This window comes from Siphateles boraxobius, unplaced genomic scaffold, assembly GCF_051911475.1.
Source record: "Siphateles boraxobius isolate OS27281-9 unplaced genomic scaffold, OSU_SipBor_1 49, whole genome shotgun sequence".
NCBI classification, from domain to species: domain Eukaryota; kingdom Metazoa; phylum Chordata; class Actinopteri; order Cypriniformes; family Leuciscidae; genus Siphateles; species Siphateles boraxobius.
Genome location: NW_027509130.1, coordinates 4,755,001 through 4,767,971, shown reverse-complemented (window position 1 = coordinate 4,767,971; position 12,971 = coordinate 4,755,001). Strand labels below are relative to the sequence as shown.

Below are 12,971 nucleotides of genomic sequence, written 5' to 3'. Positions count from 1 at the left end.
TTTTAGTTTTTAACTGTATTATATATACATACATAACATTTGAATAACATATATTTTATTAAAATGTTACCATTTCAATTCTTAGTTTTATTATTATTATTATTAGATTATTATTAAACTGTTTTAATTTGTAAAATTATTATATAAAAATATATTTAATATTTAAATTTTTAGCTGTATTATATAGGCTACACATCATATTTTAATAACATATATATTTGATTAAAATGTTAACATTTCAATTTTTACTTTTATTATTATTATATAGGCTACTTAAATAAATATGTAAATGTATCATTGTATTTTATATAATTTTATTTTCATTTTAATGTTTTAATTTTATTGCTTTAATTTTATTTGCTCCAGACACGCACTGAAAGCCATGGATTGTTGTCGCAGGAAGTTCGTGAACCGCAGCTCATGTGATGTTTTGGCGGATGCTATGGTTACCATGTTGAAGTTTTGAAAGCAAGCACTGTTTACTGTGAGCTGAACGTGATTAAATCTCTATTAAATTCAGTCATTTTATCGGTGTGTTCACCTGCAGCGTGTGACCGTGTGATAATCCACAGCGAACCACAGGAACGGCTCCAGTCACACACACATTCAGCCTCTGACCTCAACAAACTTTACAAAGGAAGAGAGAAAACTTCATTATCAAGAGCGGGCTGATAAGAGGAGCGTTAGAGAGAGAGATAAACCACGAGCCGGATACATCAGCGGATCTCAGTGGGACAAATGTCATTATAAACGTGTGTGTGTGTGTGAGAGAGAGAGAGAGAGAGAGTGTGTGTGTGTGTGTGTGTGTGTGTGTTTGCTCGTCTGAGTGAGTGTGTGTCTGAGTGAGTGTGTGTCTCAGTTTGTGTGAGTGTGTGTGTGTGTGTGTGTGTGTGTGAGAGTGCGAGTTTGCATGTGTGTGTGTTTACACAGATGTAGAAACGGCCTGCAGCATCTGAAATCCATGGACGCGGGAAGTAGGGGTGCTGGGGGTGCTGGAGCACCCCCTGTTGGCAAACTGATGGCAATAAAATGATAGCTTATAAATATATCTCTGGTTGTTGTTTCTGTTCCACAACATTTTGTATGTCATGTTTGGGGTGTGGGATGAAGAGAGGGATATATTTAGTATTTATTTAATTTAATTTATCTTCAGTGTGTAGTATTAGCCAATCAGGTGTCTTGACGCGAATCACGCGATTACGATTCAGCCTACGCAGCACAAAAAAAACTAGTCTAACGTTATATCACTAGCAGCAGTTTTTTAGTCTATATCAATATCAGCGCTATAGCAATATAATTAGTTAGCTCGTGGCAGAGTTTATCAGCCGAACTCCAGAGCGCAAATCAACCTTTGGTGTACCAAAATCATCGTAAGGTAGAGACAAGGTGTCTTACATCTCTGCGTCTTTTTCCTGCCGCCGTGCAGGCCCAGATGGTAGCCTATATGATTGTGATTAGCATTCCTATTATAAAGAAACGAACCTTTTACTATGTCCATTGATTTTGATTAATATGCGCGAGGGAGAGAGAGAGCAATACAGCGCTTGTGTTGTGTGAAGACGTGAGAGTGCGCGCGCGCGGCCGGGGCGCTCTCTCTCTCTCTCTCTGCTCGTTTGAGCCCTGTCAAAGCATCACTCACCGATCAAAAAAGGCTTTGGCGGCCGCCAAAAAGCGGACGATCCGACGGGTTTTAGAAGATTAAAGGTGCCTTATGTCAAAAAATCAATTCATTCTCCACATATTCCATACCAGATGGGGGCAGTATACCTCCAGAAAGTTGGCCTACTCTAGTCTGTTTTTTAGTTTCAGGTTGTTAATCTTCTAAAACCGTCAAATAGTCCGCTTTGTCCCGCCAAAGCCTATTTTGATCGGTGAGGGATGTAGAATAGAATGACTGCTGCCGCTGCGCTTGACAGGGCGCATTAAGAGCAGAGAAAGAGAGAGAGAGAGAGAGAGAGAGAGAGAGAGAGAGCTCGGCCGCGCGCGCGAACTCTCACGTCTTCAAACAACACGAGCGCGGTCCTGCTCTCTCTCCCTCCCGCATATTAATCAAATCAATTGACACTATAGTAAGACCGCAGTTCCCTATCAAGGCTACGGAACTTCGACATTACGGATGTCGTATATGGGAACTCCTCTCATCCTTCACTTCTGCTGAAATCTTATAGGCTAACGCCAGCAGAGCTGGCCAATTGACGCAAAATATGCAAATACTGACACCTCGTAGCAGTAATAAGCAAGTGCAGCGTCAATTCCTCTTCAGAATCTCTCTCTTCACGCTCAAATCGTGTGCTAGAAAGCTGATACTCCACTAATAACCTATAATTTAGCCGTCGTTGAAGTTGCGCCGAGATACTTGCACTGTCTCCTGCATCCGATGGCAACTATCTGCAACCTGTGTTCGGGCCCCATCGTGCCCCCCGACACGCACCTGTTCTGCATCGCGTGTATGGGGCTGGCCCATGCTGAGTCAGCCCTCAGGGACGAAGGGTCCTGCGACCTCTGCGCGGACATGCCTCTTCGAACTCTCAAAGCAAGGAGGGAAGAGGCTCGCGCAGCAGCGGGGATCGGGTCTACCGCCGCCTTTGAGCCGCTGGTAGCCCCCCCCAACCGCGGAGTCGAGGTTCGTCCCCCGGTGATCTTTCCCGACCCCACCTTCCAGCCCCCTCGCGAGGTCGCTGACTTCGTTTCCTTCGGGGCGAGTGAGGAAGACGACTCCATGTCTCTGTCTGCCTCCGAGAACGACTGGGGTGCAGAGCAGGCCGCACCGCGGGCGGCCGCGGAGCAAGAGACCCCGGCGGACCTGCAGGACGAGCTCTTCCGTATCCTCTCGAAGGCCGTCAAGGAACTGGACCTCTCGTGGAAGGCTCCCGATGAACCTTCTAAGAGCAAGCTGGATACGTGGTTCCTCCAATCGAGCCGCCGTCAGGCCGCTTCGAAAAGAGGAACACCGTTTTTTCCGGACGTGCATGAGCACGTGGTGAAGTCGTGGGTGGCCCCGCAATCGGCGCGCACTCTCACTTCCACCCTGGCCATGTTTGCCCCCGTGGACGAGGCGGGGGACCATGGCTACCTCCGCATCCCCCCCGTCGAGGAGACCGTCGCCGCGCACCTCTGCCCGTCGGCTCCCGCCCTGGGCTCGGACCGCAGCCTGCCGTCCCGAGCCTGCAGATTTACGGCCCACCAGGCTAACAAGGCCTACGGTGCCGCGGGGGAGGCGGTTTCCGCGTTGCATGCCATGGCCGTTCTCCAAGTGCTGCAGGCTAAGCAGCTCAAGTCTTTGGATGACGCCGCCTCTATTGACGCTGACGCCATCCGAGATCTCCGTTCGGCCACGGACCTCGCGCTCCTGGCCACGAAGCGTTCTGCCCAGGCGATTGGACGTTCGATGGGGTTCCTGGTGGTCCTCCACAGACATCTGTGGCTCACCCTGTCGGATGTCCAGGAGGCCGATAGGAAGACGCTGCTGAACGCACCGATCTCCCCTGCAGGCCTGTTCGGAGACGCCGTGGAGAAAGTCACCGAGCGTTACTCCGAGACGCAGAAGAAGGCGAAGGCTATGAGCCACGTGATTCCTCGGAGGGCGCCGCCGCCTCCGCAGCCGCAGCCGCAGCCTCGCTCCCGCTCGTCTTCCGCCTCGGGCCGCCAACCTCAGGCCGCGGCTAGAAGACAAACAGCGCCCCGCCCGGGACCGGATGCTCGTAGAGGCCGTAGCGGCCAGTGGCAGGGAGCGGGTAGCAAGAGGACGCAGAGGAGCCCGCGCAGAAAGCCCACCGCGTCCCCTGCGAGGCCCAAGCAGTCGTCCTGACCGCTCGGGCAAGAGGAGAAGAGAGCGCCAGGTCGGCCCCGCGTCCAAGCGGCGCGCTCTAATGCACTTGGTCCCTCAGCGTTCCGCGAGCGACGCTTGCAGTTGTTTTGTGAATGTTGTCAATGTTGTTTCAAAAATAAAGCAGATCACTACTTCACAAACAGAGCTTTTTTCTCCTCTTGCACCACACACTGTGTTACCCGCCCTGCCTTCGAGCAGCGCAGAGTCACGGTCAATAAATATTCCCAGCCCTCGCATAGCGGCGATGACCGCGGCGGCGATGACCGCAGGTTTAGATCAGCCCACGCTCAGTCGCTTTCAGGCAGCGTGGGAAGCTATTCCGGGCATTTCGCCGTGGGTGTTGAATATAATTCGGCGCGGGTACACACTTCAGTTCAAACGCAGACCACCCCGCTTCCGCGGCGTAATTCAGTCATTAACTTTGCCCCAAAACGCTCATGTGCTGAGGCAAGAAGTGTGCAACTTGCTCGAAAAGAAGGCTATAGAACCGGTTCCCCCGAGGGAGCGGGAGAGCGGATTCTACAGCCGCTACTTCGTTGTGCCGAAGAAGGGAGGGGGTCTCCGCCCCATTCTGGATCTGAGACCCGTCAACAGAACGCTTCACAAGCGCGCTTTCAGGATGACTACTCTGAAGCAACTCCTGGCGCAAATTCGCCCCGGGGATTGGTTCGCTTCAGGGGATTTAAAGGACGCTTACTTTCATATCCAGATAGTAAAACGTCACAGGCGATTCCTGAGGTTTGCGTTCGAGAATTCGGTGTACCAATATACGGTGCTCCCGTTTGGACTAGCCCTAGCTCCCCGAACATTTTCGAAATGCGTGGACGCGGCACTTTCACCCCTCAGGTCGAGCGGGATGCGCGTCTTGAACTATCTGGACGACTGGCTGGTTCTCGCGCAGTCGAGAGAAATGCTGGTCAGCCATGTGGAAGCCCTCCTTCGACACTTGGAGATGCTCGGTTTGAGGGTGAACGTCCAGAAAAGTGTCCTCACACCGAGCCAGACTACAACATTCCTGGGAGTGTGCTTGGATTCGGGGAGAATGAGAGCGCGCCTCTCCCCCGAGCGAGCGGAGGCTCTGAGTTCTTCTCTCGGTCTCTTCAGACCTGGCAGGCTTGTCCCACTGAAAGAGTTTCAGAGGCTACTGGGACGGATGGCAGCGGCTTCTTCGGTGTGTCATCTGGGGCTGCTGCATATGAGACCGCTGCAACACTGGCTGAAAACGCGCGTCCTCCCGAGCGAGTGGTATTCTGGCCACAAGCGCATTATGGTCACCCGCGGATGCGCCCGCGCCCTGGCCCCGTGGAGGAACCCAGATCTCTCTAGCTCTAAAAGCCTTCCGGTCTCGGCTGGAGCAACAGCATGTGTTGATTCGGACCGACAACACTTCCGTGGTCTCGTACATAAATCGCCAAGGCGGTGTACATTCCAGAGCCCTATTCAGGCAGGCGGAATCCCTTCTGCTATGGGCGGACCGGTTTTTCCTCTCGCTGAGAGCGGCTCACATCCCCGGCGTTCTGAATCGCGGGGCGGATATGCTCTCGAGAAGTGGGATTCCCCAAGCGGAGTGGAGGCTTCACCCCGGGACGGTTCAGCTGATATGGAATCGTTTCGGCAGAGCGGAGGTCGACCTCTTTGCGACGAGCGAGAACGCGCATTGTCAGATGTTCTTCTCACTGTCTCGTTCCCCCCGGGAGGTGGACGCGCTGACTGCGCGATGGCCGAGAGTTCGTCTCTATGCTTTTCCCCCGGTAAAAATTTTGCCCATGGTGTTGTGCAAAATCAGGGAGGAGAAGGCGGCGGTGACTCTGGTAGCCCCGAACTGGCCGAATCAGCCCTGGTTCGCGGATTTGGTAGAGTTACTGGCAGGACAGCCATGGGAGATTCCGCTCAGGATGGACCTTCTGTCTCAGGCGAGCGGAACGATCTGGCATCCCAACCCCGGGCTGTGGAGCCTCCATGTATGGCCGCTGCAGGGTCGCTGAGCGGGGGGGACGCGCTGCACTCGCGAGTTTTGAATACCATCGCGGAGGCGCGAGCCCCGTCCACCAGGCGCCTGTATGCTCTGAAGTGGGGTGTATTCTCAAAATGGTGTCAGGATGTCGGTATAGACCCAGCGAACAGCTCTGTGTCGGATATTCTACGCTTCCTTCAGTACAGGATGGATGAAGGGAGCCTACCATCCACTCTGAAGGTATATGTGGCCGCTGTTGCCGCGTTTCACCCCCCTATTGACGGACAGTCTATCGGTAGACATGCGTCGTGACACGGTTCCTCAAGGGAGCTAGGAGATTATGCCCTACACGGCCGCCTTCGGTGCCGCCGTGGGATTTAACGTTGGTCTTAGAGGCTTTGTCGCGACCGCCTTTCGAGCCCTTAGCTTCGATTGCCATTAAAGAGCTATCAATTAAAACAGCACTGCTTCTCGCTCTCGCTTCAGCGAAGCGGGTTGGGGATTTACAGGCTTTCTCTGTAAGTGAAGATTGTATTCGCTTTGGACCGGGAAACTGTAATGTAATTCTCAGACCGAGGCCGGGTTACGTTCCTAAGTCGCTCAACACCCCGTTCAGAGCGCAGATTGTTTCTCTCCCTGCCTTGTCCACTGAGCCATCAACCTCGCAGGATTCGGTTGCTCAGAGTGCTGTTTGCCCAGTCAGAGCGCTCAGAGAATACATTTCTCGCTCGGCCGTTTTTCGACAATCGGACCAGCTGTTTGTGTGCTTTGGTGGGTACAACAAGGGACGGGGGGTCTCTAAACAGAGGCTTGCTCACTGGATTGTGGACGCTATTGTTTTGGCTTATGATTGTCTGGGGCAAGAATGCCCCCTTAACGTCAAGGCCCATTCGACTAGAGCGATTGCCTCCTCGTGGGCTTGGACTAAGGGTATGTCTATTCAGGATTTATGTCTGGCGGCTGGCTGGTCTTCTCAGAACACGTTTGCCAGGTTTTACAAGCTGGATTTGCCCTCTGTAGCGTCTCGAGTGCTTTCGGTGAGTTGATTACACACACAGCATTGTATAGAGCTGCTCTGCGCTTTGCTTATGAGTTGTTCTGTGTGCTATATTGTGTGTTTGTACTGTTGTCACCGCTATGCGTTGGCCTTCTCTTACTGTGGTTATTGCCCTGTTTTTCGACAGTGCAAATTTCCCCCGGTTATACTGCTCGGGATATGCAAATTCTGGGAGTGTTTTGTGAGCTTGTGATTGGTCCCTTTGGGCCTATCAGAGGTTAGAGGTTCGCTATTGGTCAATCTCGGCCTATCAGATGCTTGCATACTGGGGGGGCGGTCTTCGTATTGGGTCTGTTGTCAGTGGTTGTTTGGCTGCCACGGCGGGATTCTATACAGTTCCCATATACGACATCCGTAATGTCGAAGTTCCGTAGCCTTGATAGGGAACGTCTCCGGTTACTTTCGTAACCTCGGTTCCCTGAAAGGCAAGGAACGAGACATTACGCTCGCCGCCGTGTTCGCTATTGTTTTAGCGTTTTTGTTCGATTCTGAAGAGGAATTGACGCTGCACTTGCTTATTACTGCTACGAGGTGTCAGTATTTGCATATTTTGCGTCAATTGGCCAGCTCTGCTGGCGTTAGCCTATAAGATTTCAGCAGAAGTGAAGGATGAGAGGAGTTCCCATATACGACATCCGTAATGTCTCGTTCCTTGCCTTTCAGGGAACCGAGGTTACGAAAGTAACCGGAGACGTTTCACGTGGAGCATTTGGAGATTTTTAGAGATTAAAGGTGCCATATGTACAAATTGAGGTAAAAATATCCAAAAAATGAGCTACACGTATCAAAAGAATGAGAAGAAATAAGTGCAATGATGTCATTAAAAAAATGACAAGTTATAGTGCTGCCGAGATATAAACCTGAATTAGCATGCTAAATTACTAGCCCCGGCCCGGCTGGTGTCTTATACCAGTTTCGGCCATGGGAGGCGGTATGCGGGCAACATACATAACCACCAGCCAAACTGCAACACACGAATAACTCGCATGGCTTGTATCTCTTTAATCTCTAAAAATCTCCAAATGCTCCACGTGAAACTGCGGTCTTACTATAGTGTCAATTGATTTGATTAATATGCGGAAGGGAGAGAGAGCAGGACCGCGCTCGTGTTGTTTGAAGACGAGAGTGCGCGCGCGCGGCCGAGCTCTCTCTCTCTCTCTCTCTCTCTCTCTCTTTCTCTGCTCTTAATGCGCCCTGTCAAGCGCAGCGGCAGCAGTCATTCTATTCTACATCCCTCACCGATCAAAATAGGCTTTGGCGGGACAAAGCGGACTATTTGACGGTTTTAGAAGATTAACAACCTGAAACTAAAAAACAGACTAGAGTAGGCCAACTTTCTGGAGGTATACTGCCCCCATCTGGTATGGAATATGTGGAGTATGAATTGATTTTTTGACATAAGGCACCTTTAAAGAGATACAAGCCATGCGAGTTATTCGTGTGTTGCAGTTTGGCTGGTGGTTATGTATGTTGCCCGCATACCGCCTCCCATGGCCGAAACTGGTATTAGACACCAGCCGGGCCGGGGCTAGTAATTTAGCATGCTAATTCAGGTTTATATCTCGGCAGCACTATAACTTGTCATTTTTTTAATGACATCATTGCACTTATTTCTTCTCATTCTTTTGATACCTGTAGCTCATTTTTTGGATATTGTTACCTCAATTTTTACATATGGCACCTTTAAATACAACCCGAAACAAAAAAAAACAGACCCGGCCTCTATTTGAGACCGGCCTTTATTTACCCAAACCTGTCGCCACATGAGGCGTGTAAAAGAGACAGGCGTCTATTTTGGGACTCGGCTATTATTTGAAGTTTTAAGGTAGATCGTTGAAGATCGTTGCCGTGCTTGCATTACTCCTCCCTATGGCCACTTGGCCTGCGTGAATGCAAATGAAAAAAAAAAAGGTTTTGAGGTAGAGTAGTAATAATTCGTTGCATTTATATAGCGCTTTTCTACTAGTAATTAATAGATCTGTTTAGAAGTGGACTTTTCCTATTACCACGTTCCTGTAATTGCTTGGTCGACCCCCCCCCCCCCCCACGCACGCACGCACGCACGCACCCCAAACCCCCCCCCCCCCCCCCCCCAAGCACCCAGCACCCAGCACCCCCTGTCGAAAATGACTTCCCGCGTCTCTGCTGAAATCTGTAAGTAACTCAAAACACAAACACTTTGAGACAGAAATATCTGAGTCTGACCACCCGCTGCTCACACACTCCAGTGGAAACAGAAGTTCACTTCTTCACACACGCCACATTCTTCCCATTTCATGAACATCCAATTCCCAAAACTCCCATTTCTGCTCCGAGAAACTCCAGGAGAGGCATGAGACCCTGTACACTGTGTGAAGAGAGAGAGAGAGAGAGAGAGAGAGAGAGAGAGAGAGAGAGAGAGAGAGAGAGAGAGAGAGAGAGAGAGAGAGAGAGATGAGTTGAACAAACACATACAACTTAAAATTAAAAAACTTTTGAATTTAAAATATTTGCTATTTATTTTATTTTAAATAAAATACAATTTAAGTTAATTTACTACAATAACTAAAACTGAGATTTAAAAAGTGTTGCTTTAGAAATATAAATATTACTAAATAGAAATATCTTTTTAAAAACACATATAAAAAAACTATATAAAAAAACAACCTATTAAAAAATGACAAAAGCACATAACACAACTACTATAAAATATAAATATGAATAAATACTAAGCTAAAACAACACTGACTGTACTGCAGATTTGAGTTCCAACCCTCAAACACACACCCGAAACACACACGCACACTCAGGATGATGTGGATCATGTGTTAGACCAGGGTTTAATTCTTAATTCAGCATGTCAGAAGAATAATGATTATAAAAACTGCTCACTACAGCAATCCCATACTGGCATTGTGTCAAACATGTGACACACGCTGACTCAGCAAAACTGCCTCAGATATTCCTGAGAAATAACAGTTAGGTCGACAATCATCATCATCATCATCATCATCATCATCACAATCATCATCAGAGCTGTAAAATGAACATGGAGAGCAGCTCAGATCGTTAGAAGAGAAATGTTTGAATGTATATTGAGATCTCTGACTTAGATGGCAGACTTTGGTATGTCAGCGAATCTGAGGTCAGTTTGAGACGTTGTTGAGATCTCAGGAGAAGCTCAGGAGAAGCAGGACTCTCAGGTTTGTGATTTCTCATTCCTGCAGAGTCTACAGGCTCTCTGGTTTGAAGGTTATTGTCGTTCAGATGAATGACAGACATTTTCCCCTCGAACATCTGATCATGTGATCGATCTGCGCTGCTTCATGAGTCACAGTGACTCGACACAATCACATCGCTGAAACTTACAGTGACTCGACACAATTTACACCATGTTTGATGAATGTGCAGTTCACTTCCGATCCCATGAAATCAGTCACGTAACACACTAGACAGGATCTCAACGTTTTCTTCAGAAATTGTGAGTTGATTGCTATGCGGTTGCTTAATCCTTTAATCCCTGAAGGTAGTTTAAGAGTTGTTGTTTTCTGAGTGACACACACACAATTAAGGCCTCATAAATCATAACTAACAACACTTACAGTCAGGAGAGTCTAGGTAGGTATTGTTTGACAGAACACTTATGAATTACATTACATTTGGACATTCTCCTGCTGAGAAACTGCAGATAAAAGACACAAAAATATATATATACATTTAAATTTTATTATAATTTTACATATCTTATTTGACATGCAATAACTCAGGAAGGAAATAAGGTAGAAGGACGTATTCTTCCCTACATGAGCTGCATCTGGATCATATTTTGTGGTGACAGCATAATCTAATATATTATCTGCATAGCAAAAACAAATCCATTACCACATATAAACACTCTGGCAGCCGCCCAAAACACCCTAGCAACTGCCTAGCAACCCAAAACATAATGGAAACATCCTAGAAGTTTTCCAGAAACACTTGATTATTATACGCTTATCTAAAAAAATCTCCATTAATTCCATGTCAACAGCTTGGCAGCCACTCAAAACACCCTAGCAACCTACTAGCAACCAAAACACCCTAGCAACATCCTAGCAAAACACCCAAACCAACCTAGCAACCCAAAACAGCCTAACTACCTCATAGAAACACTTTGCAGACACCTAAAACACCCTAGCAACCTCTTAGCAACACTCTGGAACACTCTATCAACACAGAGAAATGTAAAGAAGACTATATTTCTGCATGTTGCTGTGGTTTGTTGCATGTGTAGAGTGTTTTGTTTTGGTTGTGATCATGTAATCTGCTGTGTCAGCGCTCGATCAACAGCAGCAGGTGCTGGTGGCTCCGACCCCCCCAACACGACTCATACTGGCTTAGATTAGCGCTAATCCAGACATATAATCTCGCTCACGCGCAGGGCGTGGTGAAAGTGTGTGTGTGTGTGTGTGTGTGTGTGTGACCCCTGTGTACTTCCTCTGCCCGGTGAGAATCCTAAGGGTTGTTTTTGTGTTCGCTGAGTTTCACTGTAGTACAGCAGTCATGTGCACCACCATCATGGTCCTGACCACCATCGCTCTCATGCTGCGACGGATGTTCACCAACCGCGTCAAACCGTGAGTCCACAACATTCTCTGTAAGATCAGAACAAAATATGGCACAGCTCATGGTGTTAAAATGTGCTGTTGTTATGTAAAAGGGGCCATGTCTACCTAATCTGACCCTTAAGAACTAGTGCGATTGGTGTAGCCTAGAAATGTGGTCCGGGTGATTCAGTTAAAGGGGAAATTGCACATTTGTCTTTAGTCAAACAGTTCATTTCATGCAATAAAGTGTATTACTATTAATATTAAGATTTGAATTGTAAAATACTTCTAAAAATTGTATATATTAATAATAATAATAATATTAATTATATATTTATATATTCAAATATCTTAAAATATATAGAAATAACTATATAGACAAATACCTTCTAAGGGAAGAATCCAAACCCACATGGACCCTAATAAGTGACTGATTTGAAACACACTACATAGGCAGCATATCAAAATAAATCATGCTCCTCTCATGTGAATCAAAAAATATATGATTCCAAAAGAATTAGAATGTTCTAAAACTAACATTGTGCTATTTAAAAGAGCATACAAATGAACCATCCACAATTTTGGATGTTTTTTACTTTTTGTCACCAAGCTCAATGCAATGCATTTTGAATTGCTTTCACTATGAAAAACGCATGTGATTGAGCTTTAGAAGAAGAAATCTTATAAAGTAGCATATTTTTTTTAGAGCAGACTGTCCTGATGCACTAAAATGCCATCTAGGTATAGGGAGCTGGAAACAGAGCTTATTACAGGCTTATTGTTTTCTTTCCATATCTCCAGACAGCCAGAAGTGAACGGGACAACGGAAAAGCCACATGAGAACGATGCAACGGCTTAAAAAAAATAACTATGAGAAAAATGGCTCAACCGACTGGGACTGCGAGTTTTGGAAGGAACTCAGTTCAGCCTGTGAGGATCTTCTCAGGCACATTTTCACAAAGTAAATGGTCACCCTGAAATATTTAAGAGCATTGTCAGATTGAATACAAGACGACAAGCAGAAAAGAGAGATAATTCAGAGATGAAATGGGTTTTGTGTGGCGACTCCGTTCGCATCCCAGTGAGGATTTCTGAGGTGGACACGAGAAGAAAAAATATATATTTTCAAAAGTGCTTTCAAGAGCTTCAGGACGGGATGCCCTGCTCCATTTTATAGCTGTAAGTGCTGCGAACGTCCTGTAAATCATTCATACACAACAAGCTGCATGTAGGACTGGACCAGCACAGACCATCATCTTCATCATCTTCGTCATCATCAGGACCTTTCTGATCGATGTGATTCACAGACGAGCCACAAGACAAGGAAAGAGTTCGTTATTGAAAGAGTTTTTAATGAAGCTTGACACTGGAGGAGACAGTTTAGTGCATGAAACATTGATGCCTTCACATGTGGGCTCTTTCTGTGGATGTGAGTGTGTATTTACCTCACTTCAGCGAACACACACACACACACACACACGGTCAGTTCTTCAGCTCAGCACACTGTAGTTTCGAGCGATGGTCAATCAATCAACAGCTGATGCTGACTAGAGAGTTTAATGAATG

The 12,971-nt window shown here is 47.2% G+C and overlaps 1 long non-coding RNA gene across 1 annotated transcript in view; it reads left to right on the top strand.

The window, feature by feature from the left end:
- The first annotated feature begins 11,277 nt into the window (after positions 1–11,277).
- LOC143710903 (uncharacterized) overlaps positions 11,278–12,971 on the top strand; it is a 4,555-nt gene continuing 2,861 nt past the window's right edge. Inside the window, exons 1-2 of the long non-coding RNA XR_013194688.1 lie at positions 11,278–11,435; positions 12,207–12,971. The exon at positions 12,207–12,971 is cut by the window's right edge and continues 2,861 nt beyond it. This is a non-coding gene — a long non-coding RNA (uncharacterized LOC143710903). The remainder of the gene's footprint in view (positions 11,436–12,206) is intronic.